Genomic DNA, 13,324 nt, shown 5'->3' with positions numbered 1-13,324 from the left:
GGTTAGAGGAGGCTATGTGTTTCTAAACCTGTGGAATCTGCATCAGCTGGCCTTTCCTAACATTGAGGGTGAACAAGCCATATCCCTTACAGGCTAATTAAGGTCTGAAACCTTGGTCAAAGTTTCTGAGCACACAAATCTCCAAAGGTGCCTAAACTTTAGCATCGGCCCATTTTTCTTTTTGGAATTTTTAACATGTGAAAAAATTACAATGTGTGTTACTTTTCAGCCTAAAATGCAAAACAAATGAGTCATCTTTAACTTTAGGCCTTTTTGAGATCATTTTATCTTTAACTTGCTTAACTGTTCACAATAACAGTAATTTTGATCAGGGGTGCCTAAACTTTTGCATGCCACTGTATTTGTATTATCTTCTGTCTATGTGAACCTCTGTTTTCATCCTTGGAGTAGGTGTCTTTTTTTGTAAAATGTGTTTACAGACCCAGAGCGGAAATTGAAAATCAGAAAGCTTCACATTATCCCCAAAAGCAAATAATTCACTAGGGTTTCATATCATCTATAAGGTTACATTAAATTTACATCCTTTGCAGTGGGATTAATTCTGCGGGGGGCCGAGGCTTATGAAAATGTAACTCTCTTGATACTTTTAATAGGGTAATTACCGGAGAATATATTAGTTTTTCTAAAGCCAACATTTAAATATATTATAAACACCGGGTCTGTGATGTGCCTTCCGGTTATCTCATTAGCTTCACGTTTTCCATTTTTATGGTTTCTTAGATGTGGAATTTACCTTGACTGTTGGTAATATATTGAGCTATTTGTAGGAAATTTAGCAGTACCACAACATATACATTCAGATGACAAGATCCATTGAGACCTACAGAGTGCCGAGGGCCATATTCAGTGTCTAGGATTTAAAAAATTACATATATCACTCCACAACAGTACATGAGCATGAAAAATAACTGCACATTTACACTTCATACTTGACTCCTATTTTAAAAGTTCTTTATTCTTCTTTAACCCTTTTGAGACATTTTAACTTTTTTTTATGATCTTTCAGTAACCTGCGTCCCAAGGCGCATAACATTTACATTTTTCCTTTGACATGGAGCTTAAGCGAATTATTGTTTTTTTTTGTGGTAAGAATCCTAGATTTAAACATCACCATTCATTTTACCATTAATTAAAAGTCCTAGGGGGTGGATTTAAAATAAAAAACAGCAATTCCGCTGCTGTTTCTGTTGTTTTCTTTTTGCGTCCTTCAATTTTTTTAAGGCCGGCGTCACACTAGAGAGGAATACGGATGAGTGAGAGGCGTTAAAAACACACATTGCACACGGACTAATGATTCTCCATGGGGTAGCTCCCATTAGCCGTATTTTTGTCGCATATTTTTTACGGGCCGAGCCAATCGCAGAATGCTGCGATTGTCAGCGTATGCCAATGCAAGTCTATGGGTGCACAAAAAAATCGCATTACACACGGAACACATGTGTGACTTGCGAGAAATACACAAGACTTCTCCTGGTGACAGGAAATGGGCCAATCCATCATCAGGAAGATTAGACATGCAAATTAGCTCAAAAAGTGCTCCAGACATCCAGGAAGTATGCCTCCACGGAGTACAGCAGCATGTCTACCCTCATCAATGTGGAGCTCTTAATTGTATTGGTCCAGGAAAGGCCCGAACTTTGGGACCAACGGGATGCCCATTATTCCGACAGGGCCAGAAAAGAGGTGGCATGGAGACGCATCTGTGTGCACATGTTTCCAGACTTTGCCCAACGGCCACATGAGGAGCAACAACAAATTCGTAAGTAATTGCCTTTTTTACCAATCATCTTAAAGGTCAGAAGTGAGCTTTTTGCAAAAAGTAGCCCCTACAATCCTATACTGTGTATGTAGGTATCCCTGTTTGCCAACGAAAAATTTAGCTAAAAAGCAGTCCCTACTAGGCCTCATGACTAACTATGTGAAATGTTAGGAATATTGCTTGGCACATTTCCCAAAGGTTAAAGTCCATTTTTCCTTCAGATTGCAGTTGAGGATGCGATGAGACGCTGGCGCAGCATCCGCGACCAGTACCGGTGGGAAAGACAGCAGAGGGCCAGGAGTGGGGCAGCAGCACCCACCAAGCGGAAATACATATATTTAGACCGTTTGTCATTTTTGGCACCCATTATGGATCTCAGACTGTAAGTACAGACATCACACCACATGACACATATGCTGTTTAGGGTCAGAGCTACATTTTTTTTATTACATTTCCTAACAGAACTCAGTCCAACCTCACAGAGAGGGAGACAGGGTCGGATACTGAGCCCATTATAGACCCGGACGGGGGATGTGAAGAGGTGGCTGGTCCATGTTCTGACTCTAGCTTTTGCAACCCCCAAGCTCCACCACTATCAGGACCAGCATCAGGTTCTGGACCTGGTCCAGAACCAGCAAAGCCACCAGCACACAGCAGCGTAGAAGACCCTGGCAACAGCAGTAGCCCTACTGGCCGTCTTGAGGGGTCCCCCCAGCCTGCAGCCATAGGCCGCCGTGGGAGACGGAGAAGAGACAACACTGCCTCTGATACCCGGAGGCATGTAGACCAGGTGTCCTCAATTACCTGTTCAGGGCTGCCCAGGATGAGGGTGAAGAGGCATATTCCTGAAGCCCGGCCCAGGACCTCCGTCCCCTACCCCGTGAGGTGAGGCTACGTGTGCGAGGATCCATTCAGATCCTAATTAATGCATGCACACACCCCAATGACCCATATGAGTTGTTTGAGTATCTTGAGAGGTGGCAACTCTCAACCCATAACCGTCTCCGCCTTGCCCGACAACCAGATGTGCATGCTCAATTAGGATCTGAAGTTCTGCCTGCATGTGTGCCTATACCTCCACCCATTCCCCCCAAAAACCAACCTTGGCAACAACAGGGCCAAATGGCAGCCTATAACCAACCTACCCAATATGGCCACTTGTTCAGACCCGGTGTTGGAGGCTGGCCCCAACCTGGGTTTGGACGACATGGTCTTTTTTGGGGGTATGATGGACGTGGCTACAATCAGCCACAGGATTTTAATCGCCAGTATCCTTATGGTCTCTTTGGTGCGCAGCTACATGACCATGGCCACATATTCCCACAGGGCCAAGAACATCCACCTCAACAGGGTGATGGTCAAGCTGGGCAACCCAACCCCCAACAAAGAGATGAAGGCCTCCCGCTATCACCTCCGCCAAGCTACCAGCCGTTATAAAACCAAAAAGTTGTTTGTTTTTGTGTTAGAAAATGATTCTTTCTAGTTACCTATTTGGGTGTACAAATAATGTAATGTGCAATACAGAAAAGCCTAAATGGCCAGGGCAATATCTGCCATATGAAAAAAATATGGTAAACAGTATTCTAAGTTATTTTTTGCAGTTATAAAAATTTGAAAATGCAACTTTGGGCCTCTTCTTTCATTATTTTAGGCATTCGAATAAGACAACTTGAGCCCATATAAATCGAACACACAAATCATAGTACAGAAAAAAATATTTATACACACACACATTAGAACATCACAACATTGATACAGCCTGATCTTGTCAGGTAGTATTACCATGAGGTGAAACAAAATACTGGGTTAATACATCACGTACTTTGAGTCCTGAGAGAGGACGCTGTAAAGGGAGCACATGTGAGCCAGGCCTATCCCCATTGTCCACCACACCTTCAGTCACATCAGATGAGGAGCAATCATGCAGTCTAGTGAAGTTATGGAGGACCACACAAGCTTTGATGACCTCATTGACGTTGACTTCACTCAGCTGAATGGCAGACTGGAGGACACACCATTTGGCACAAAGAATGCCGAAGGCGCACTCCACCAGTCTTCGGGCACATTAAAGGCGCAAATTAAAAATCCTTCACCGGTGGTCAAGGTTTCTGCGCGAGTATGGCCACATTACATGCCTGGTCATTTGGAAGGCTTCATCCCCCACTAGGACATAAGGCACCACTTCTTGATTTGAACCTGGCAGCTGACGTGGGGGTAGTAGGTCCAACTGGTTATTGCGCAGCCGCTGACCCATAATGGAAGAATTTAAAACTCTAGAGTCTGCAGTTCTTCCATAAGCCCCAATGTCTACAATTATAAACCTGTAGTTACTGTCAACCAGAGCCAACAAAACTACAGAAAAATATTGTTTATAATTATAGCTTTGGGACCCTGAGTAAGGGCTCCAATACAATTGGGGAATTGGCAGTGCGACTCAAATGCCCTAGCAATCCTCAACCAGTCTCCCATCTTGGGCTCTGGCATGACCAGTTGATTAAGTCTGGACCAGATTTCCGAACATGTAGCCCGAACAATGCCAGATATTGTCGATCGCCCAATCAAAAACTCCAGATGGAGTGCGGCATAAGAAAGGCCAGTTGTGAGGAACATACAATTAAATAAATGTAGAAAATATACACATTAATACATGCTAAAGGATGCACACATTACATATAGATCACCAGAACAGTGTGTAAGTAAGAAGCTAGGCGAACAATACATGTACACATGTACCACGGCTATGTAATGTGGAATAACACATCAAAGTCTTCTAACTTTTAGAGCATATACAGTGGGGCAAAAAAGTATTTAGTCAGTCAGCAATAGTGCAAGTTCCACCACTTAAAAAGATGAGAGGCGTCTGTAATTTACGTCATAGGTAGACCTCAACTATGGGAGACAAACTGAGAAAAAAAAATCCAGAAAATCACATTGTCTGGTTTTTTTTCATTTTATTTGCATATTATGGTGGAAAATAAGTATTTGGTCAGAAACAAAATTTCATCTCAATACTTTGTGATATATCCTTTGTTGGCAATGACAGAGGTCAAACGTTTTCTGTAAGTCTTCACAAGGTTGCCACACACTGTTGTTGGTATGTTGGCCCATTCCTCCATGCAGATCTCCTCTAGAGCAGTGATGTTTTTGGCTTTTCGCTTGGCAACACGGACTTTCAACTCCCTCCAAAGGTTTTCTATAGGGTTGAGATCTGGAGACTGGCTAGGCCACTCCAGGACCTTGAAATGCTTCTTACGAAGCCACTCCTTCATTGCCCTGGCGGTGTGCTTTGGATCATTGTCATGTTGAAAGACCCAGCCACGTTTCATCTTCAATGCCCTTGCTGATGGAAGGAGGTTTGCACTCAAAATCTCACGATACATGGCCCCATTCATTCTTTCATGTACCCGGATCAGTCGTCCTGGCCCCTTTGCAGAGAAACAGCCCCAAAGCATGATGTTTCCACCACCATGCTTTACAGTAGGTATGGTGTTTGATGGATGCAAATCAGTATTCTTTTTCCTCCAAACACGACAAGTTGTGTTTCTACCAAACAGTTCCAGTTTGGTTTCATCAGACCATAGGACATTCTCCCAAAACTCCTCTGGATCATCCAAATGCTCTCTAGCAAACTTCAGACGGGCCCGGACATGTACAGGCTTAAGCAGTGGGACACGTCTGGCACTGCAGGATCTGAGTCCATGGTGGCGTAGTGTGTTACTTATGGTAGGTATTGTTACATTGGTCCCAGCTCTCTGCAGTTCATTCACTAGGTCCCCCCACGTGGTTCTGGGATTTTTGCTCACCGTTCTTGTGATCATTCTGACCCCACGGGGTGGGATTTTGCGTGGAGCACCAGATCGAGGGAGATTATCAGTGGTCTTGTATGTCTTCCATTTTCTAATTATTGCTCCCACAGTTGATTTCTTCACTCCAAGCTGGTTGGCTATTGCAGATTCAGTCTTCCCAGCCTGGTGCAGGGCTACAATTTTGTTTCTGGTGTCCTTTGACAGCTCTTTGGTCTTCACCATAGTGGAGTTTGGAGTCAGACTGTTTGAGGGTGTGCACAGGTGTCTTTTTATACTGATAACAAGTTTAAACAGGTGCCATTACTACAGGTAATGAGTGGAGGAAAGAGGAGACTCTTAAAGAAGAAGTTACAGGTCTGTGAGAGCCAGAAATCTTGATTGCTTGTTTCTGACCAAATACTTATTTTCCACCATAATCTGCAAATAAAATGAAAAAAAAACAGACAATGTGATTTTCTGGATTTTTTTTTCTCAGTTTGTCTCCCATAGTTGAGGTCTACCTATGATGTAAATTACAGACGCCTCTCATCTTTTTAAGTGGTGGAACTTGCACTATTGCTGACTGACTAAATACTTTTTTGCCCCACTGTATTTGGGAACAATTCATAATGTCACTCATCCAAAAAGATGTGACTGAGTAAGAGAATTATTTTTGAAAATAATCATCTACATACATTCTGTAGCTGAGGAATACATACTGTAACGTAAGGAGAAGCCGCTCCTCCGCAGAGATGCAATTGCGCATCCGGGTGTCCTGGAAGGTGATCACTGGGCGCACGGTCTCCAACAAAACATCAAAGGTAGAAACGGTCATCTGACAATAGAGGAAAATCTTGTTGGGATGTGTCCTCAGAGCTGCATAAAGCCAGTGAAAATGGCCTTTATTGCACCCACATTCGTCTCCTCCTCCTTGGATCCAGAATCACTGGGTATTAGAGTTGAGGGAAACGGGTTGGTCATATTCAAAAGTCGGTGACTTTCGCTGAAGTCGGGTTTCATGAAATGAAACCCGACCATAGCGTGAAGTCAGCCACGAGGTCGGCGACCAGAGCGCCAAAGTCGCATTTCAAAAGATGATTCCAGCGCCCTTTTTCAGCCAATGATGTAGGACGCACACTGTGGGCAACGCGATGACATAGGCATCGGTCACCACCATCTTTGAGAAGGGCATGCAAGTGATTGGCTGGCTTTGTGTAGCGTCACAGGAGCTATAAAAGGGCATGCACGCCGACTGCCATCTTAATTCTGCCTATCTTAGCATTAGGGAGAGGTTGCTGCTGCAGATTCAGAATAAGGGAGAGCGTTAGGCAGGGAAGAAGAAAAAACTGCTTCTGCTGTTAGTGATTTCCACTTACGACACAACACTTTGTATGCAGTGACAGTGGAGGCTCTATTTTTGTGCATCAGCTCTGTTGGTTTTTAGGCTGCCTTATAAGGCTCCCTGATAGCTGCATTGCTGTTTTCACACTGCTGTGCAAACTGCTTTTTTAAAAGCAAAAATACTTTTCTTACTCTTTTCTGCACAGTTACCAAGGGTTCATTTTTCCACCCTTTTGTGTGCAGCAGTCCTGCTTATTAGGCTGCCTGCGTCCATACTTGGACTGAGAGCATCATTGTCAGCGTCCTCAAATCTCTAGTGAGATCCAAATTCTCACCAATCCTATAGACACCATCCACCTTGTCATACACCATCCAATTTCAGCCTGTTACATTGCGGTGTAATCTCTCCTGGGCCTGAGACAATAGTTCAGGGTCCTCAAATCTATAGTGAGATTCAAAATCTCACCAATCCTATAGACAATGTGGTACTCGCAGGTACGCAGGATGCAGTGTCGAGTCACGAGTAGTGTTGAGCGATAACATCCGATATCATGAAATATCGGATTGGATTGGATCGGACCAATATCAAAAAAGTATCGGATATCGCCGAATCCGATACCGGAAACCAATGCCGGAATTAAAAAAAAACCCTTTCTTTCCTTGTAGGTTAATTCTACATGAAGAAAAACAACTAAGAATAACGTAGAAAGTATTGTGGGAGGTGGAGGAGACATAAAAGGCATAGAGGTTTAGCCCAATCAAATGGAATAGCAGGAATAATTTTTTTTTTTTAAAGACGTTCGGAGTTACAAAGATATTGACTATGTTAACCTTTTTTATATTTTGTCAGATACAGTATGTATGTTTCACTACTTCCATGCTCTTCACCTTCTTTTTTACTTCTCCCACACTTTCTCCTTCATGATCCTCAGCAGCAGCAGCATCTTTTTCATCAACTTCTTCTTTACCTTATTCATCTTCTTCTTCTTCTTCTTCTTCTTCTTCTTCTTCTTCACCTTCTTCCTATTATTCTTTTTTTTACATTCTTCATATTCTTCTTATTCAACTATTATTCTTCTTCATATTCTACTTATTCATCTTCTTCCTATTCTTCTTCTTCATCATATTCTTATTTGTGACAGTCATTCCTGTAGTTGTTATCTATAAAAGTTTGAAGATTACACCTTCCGTTCTGCCTGTCACAAAAGATTTACCACAGGATTTGTCCGCATTCAGTTTGGCCTGCAGCAGCAGGCATTTTCCAGGGGCACCACGAGGAGGAATGGACTCACCCCATACACTCCTTAGTTTTCTTTTGCTTAGAATTTAGATAATATCTTTTGCTCTGATTTTTAGTCTTATGCTTAATGTTCTTCTGCTTTTTGTTCTGCAGCTTCATGTTCTTGTGCTTCTTGGTCTTCTATCTCTTGTTCTTTTGTATCTTGGTGGTTGTCTTCTTGTTCTTTGTCCTCTTGGTCATCTTCTTCAGGGTCATATTCTTGGTCTTCTTCAGGGTGGTCTTCAGGGTCGTCGTCTCCAGGGTCGTCGTTTTCGGGGTCGTCGTCTTCTTCGGGGTGGTCTTCAGGGTTGTCGTCTTTAGGGTCGTCGTCAGGGAGATCCTGAGTGATTACCAAAAATCATTTCAAAAAGCTTGAACTTGGAAATGTAGCAGAAGGCACAAGAAGGCTGAGGAACTGCCGAGAACCAGCTGATGGTACTGGAACCCGGATGGGTAGCAGAAGGAACAAGAGTCAATGGCACTACCGAGGACCAGCTGACGGTGCTGGAACCCGGTTACTAAGCAGGAGGTACCTGTGCTAGAAAGCAGTACCAAGGACCAGCAGACATTGCTGGAACTTGGATACCGAGAAGGAGGCACCTAAGCCAAAGGCACTGCCGAGAGCCAGCTGATGGTGCTGGAACCCGGATGGGTAGCAGAAGCTGCAAGAGCCAATGGAACTAGCGAGGACCAGCTGACGGTGCTGGAACCCAGAGGGGCAGCAGAAGGAACAAGAGCCAATGGCACTACCGAGGACCATCTGACGGTGCTGGAACTCGGATACCGAGAAGGAGGCACCTAAGCCAAAGCCACTGCAGAGAACCAGCTGACGGTACTGGAACCCGGAGCGGTAGCAGAAACTACCCCTGAAAAACAATGTTGCAAGGCCGCAAGCCGGCCGCAGTTACTGAAACCCACAGTCCTACAGGGGGTGCTTGTCAACAAGAGCCAATGGCACTACCGAGGTCCAGCTGACGGTGCTGGAACCTGGTTACTAAGCAGGAGGTACCTGTGCTAGAAAGCACTACCAAGGACCAGCAGACGTTGCTGGAACTCTGATACCGAGAAGGAGGCACCTAAGCCAAAGGCACTGCCGACAACCAGCTGACGATGCTGGAACCCGGAGGGGCAGCAGAAGGAACAAGAGCCAATGGCACTACCGAGGACCAGCTGACGGTGCTGGAACCTGGTTACTAAGCAGGAGGTACCTGTGCTAGAAAGCACTACCAAGGACCAGCAGACGTTGCTGGAACTCGGATACCTAGAAGGAGGCACCTAAGCCAAAGGCACTGCCGAGAACCAGCTGACGGTGCTGGAACCCGGATGGGTAGCAGAAACTGCAAGAGTCAATGGAACTAGCGAGGACCAGCCGACGGTGTTGGCACCCGGAGGGGCAGCAGAAGGAACAAGAGCCAATGGCACTAACGAGGACCAGCTGACGGTGCTGGAACCCGGTTACTAAGCAGGAGGTACCTGTGCTAGAAAGCACTACCAAGGACCAGCAGACGTTGCTGGAACTCGGATACCGAGAAGGAGGCACCTAAGCCAAAGGCACTGACGAGAACCAGCTGACGGTACTGGAACTCAGAGGGGTAGCAGAAACTACCCCTGAAAAACAACGTTGTAAGGCCACGAGCTGGCCGCAGTTACCGAAACCCACAGTCCTACAGGGGGTGCTTGTCCTATTGGCACTACGGAACCATCCTTTGTTGCCAGATCCCGCAGCCTACATAGGAAGTCCATAAACTGCAGGCACCATAGACTCGGCTAACCCGACCGCAACACGACAGGACAACGTATTGGTGGCAAAGTGACGATGACACTACCCGGAAGCAGCAGGCATGCTGTAACCAGGCTAGGCAGGAGGGTGTACCCGTGCCATAGACACTGCCGAGAACCAGCTGACATGCTGGAACCCGGATGGGTAGCAGAAGCTACAAGAGTCAAAGGCACTGCCGAGAACCAGCTGACGGTGCTGGAACCCGAAGGGGCAGCAGAAGGAATAAGAGCCAATGGCACTACCGAGGACCATCTGACGGTGCTGGAACTCGGATACCGAGAAGGAGGCACCTAAGCCAAAGCCACTGCAGAGAACCAGCTGACGGTACTGGAAACCCGGAGGGGTAGCAGAAACTACCCCTGAAAAACAACATTGCAAGGCCGCAAGCCGGCCGCAGTTACCGAAACCTACAGTGCTACAGGGGGTGCTTGTCCTATTGGCACTACGGAACCAGCCTATATTGCCAGATCCCACAGCCCACAAAGGAAGCCCATAAACTGCATGCACCATAGAGTCGGCTAACCCGACCGCAACAAGACAGAACAACGTATTGGTGGCAAAGTGACATTGACACTATCCAGAAACAGCACGCATGCTGAAACCAGGCTGGGCAGGAGGTAGTACCTGTGCCAAAGACAATGCCGGGAAACAGCTGGCGGTGCAGGAACACAGGGAAAATACTGCAAACAGAGTGGAGACAGAGGCCTAATTGGACCAAGTTTAAAATCTGCAGTTGTGTGAGTGTGGACAGAGCAGGAGAATTTGCCGTACACACAGCTGGGGATCAGATGACATTTATGAACCCCAATAACACTGGAGCATATGTTGACTGTGCAGACGGCACTTCTGAGCAGCAACTGGCGATGTTGGAGCCCAGGGTCAATCAGTGTGTAGACTGAGGCCTAATTTCATCAAGTTTAATATCTGTTGTAGACTACTACTGATTTCAAACTTGCTCCAATTAGGCCACTCTGTCTCTAGTATTTACCCTGGCCTCCAACACCGCCAGTTGCTGCTCAGAAGTGCCGTCTGCACAATCAACACTTGTTCCTGTGTTACTGGTGTTCAGTAACGTCAGCTGATCCCCTGATGTGTGTATGGCAATGTCTCCTGCTCTGTCCACATTCCCACTACTAGGCTGAGGCCTAATTAGAGCAAGTTTTATATCTGATGTAGTTTGAATGTGGAGGCAGCAGGAGACTTTGCCGGACACACAGCAGGGGAGCAGCTGGCGTTACTGAACCCCACTAACACTGGAGCATGTGTTTTTTTCTGTGCAGATGGCACTTCTGAGCATTAACTGGTGATATTGGAGCCCAGGATCAATCTTGGTGTAGGCTGAGGTCTACTTGGAGCAAGTGTAAAATGTGATGTAGTTTGAATGTGGAGGGAGCAGGAGATATTGCTGGACACACAGCAGGGGAGCAGCTGACGTTACTGAACCCCACTAACACAGGAGCTAGTGTTTTTCTCTGGGCAGACGGCACTTCTGAGCAACAACTGGCAGTGTTGGAGCCCAGGATCAATCATGGTGTCGGCTGAGGCCTACTTGGAGCAAGTGTTAAATGTGATGTAGTTTGAATGTGGAGGGAGCAGGAGATATTGCCGGACACACAGCAGGAGAGCAGCAGACGTTACTGAACCCCACTAACACAGGAGCTATTGTTTTTCTCTGTGCAGACGGCACTTCTGAGCAACAACTGGCGATGTTGGAGCCTAGGGATTACATTTCAGGTGGTAGAAACATGAACACAACAGGAGACCTGGATACTGTTGCCAACCAATTATTTATTCTGGAAGAGGAATGGCAAATTCCGGCGAGATCCAGGCCTTGTTCAATTTCAGAAAAGTAAGCCGGTCAACATTATCGGAGGATAGTCGTGTGCGACGGTCTGTTAGTACACCACCTGCGGCACTAAAGACGCGTTCCGATAATACACTAGCAGCAGGGCAAGCCAGCACCTCCAATGCATACTGACTAAGCTCTGACCATGTATCCAGCTTAGAGACCAAAAACTTGAAGGGGGAAGAGCCGTCTGGGAGTACACTGACAGGGCAAGACATGTAGTCTGTCACCATCTGACGGAAACGTTGCCTCCTGCTGACTGGAGCCGTCTGTGATGGTGTAGACATTTGTGGCGGGCACACAAAACTTTGCCACATTTGGGCCATACTGGTCTTGCCTTGTGCAGAGGCGCTGCCTCTGCTCCCTATTTGGGCAGACCTTCCTCTACTGCCTCGACGCACAGAACTGCTTTATAAAGCTCTAGCACCACTGCTCTCGGGTGGAATGGAGAACATGATGGAATGCACCAGTGTGTCTTGGCACTCCCGCATTTTACGCTCCCGGTTCAACGGTGTTATGAGGCTTTGTAAGTTGTCCCGGTAGCGAGGATCTCGGAGGGTGTACACCCAATAATCAGCCGTGATGAGAATGTGGGCGAGGCGGCAGTCATTTCTCAGGCCCTGCATCATGAAATCAACCATGTGCTGCAGACTCCCAACTGCCAAGGAAACCCTGTCCCATGCTTGAGGCGTCATCTCTGCCTGCTCTGCATCACCCCACCCTCGCTCTACATACTGACTACTAGAGCATTGTGTACCTCCCTCCTCTGGAGAGATGTCTTCCTCCTCCATTGACTCCTCCTCATCCTCCTCACAAAGTGTCCCCTGCCTAGGCCTTTGTGAGGAACCACGTAGCGCAGACTGTCCAGAAGCAGATGCCATTTGTGACTCCTCATCCTCCACCTCTTCCAAAACCTCCTCCCTTTGTGCTTGCAGTGTTTTTTGAAGCAGGCAGATAAGGGAGACAGTCATGCTGACTAGTGCATCATCTGCACTCGCCATCTGCGTGGAATCATCGAAGGCATGCAAAACGAGGCAGATGTCCTTCATAGAGGCCCACTCAGTGGTGCTGAAGTGTGACCGGCGCACAGTGCGACTTGTTTGTGCCTGATGCAGCTGGTACTCCATTACTGCTACCTGCTGCTCACACAACCGATCCAACATATGTAACATTGAATTCCACCTGGTGGGTAGGTCACATATGTTGCAATGTTCCGGAAGGCAGAATCGGCGCTGCAGAGCTGCAATGCGCGATCTTGCCATGCTGGAACGCCGCAAGTGAGCACACTCTTTGCGGACCTTGTGCAGCAGTGCATCAAGATCTGGATAGTCCCTCAGAAATCTCTGCACAACCAAGTTGAGCACATGTGCCAGACATGGGATGTGAGTGAGGTTGCCCAGGCCCAGAGCTGCCACCAGATTTCGGCCATTGTCACACACTACCAAGCCTGGCTGGAGTGTTGTGAGTTCATTTTCCCCTTCACCATTGAGGTCTGATGAACTCCCACTTCTGG

This window comes from Dendrobates tinctorius, unplaced genomic scaffold, assembly GCF_039654945.1.
Source record: "Dendrobates tinctorius isolate UK_male_01 unplaced genomic scaffold, ASM3965494v1 ptg000021l, whole genome shotgun sequence".
NCBI classification, from domain to species: Eukaryota; Metazoa; Chordata; class Amphibia; order Anura; family Dendrobatidae; genus Dendrobates; species Dendrobates tinctorius.
This window is presented reverse-complemented; position numbering follows the sequence as displayed.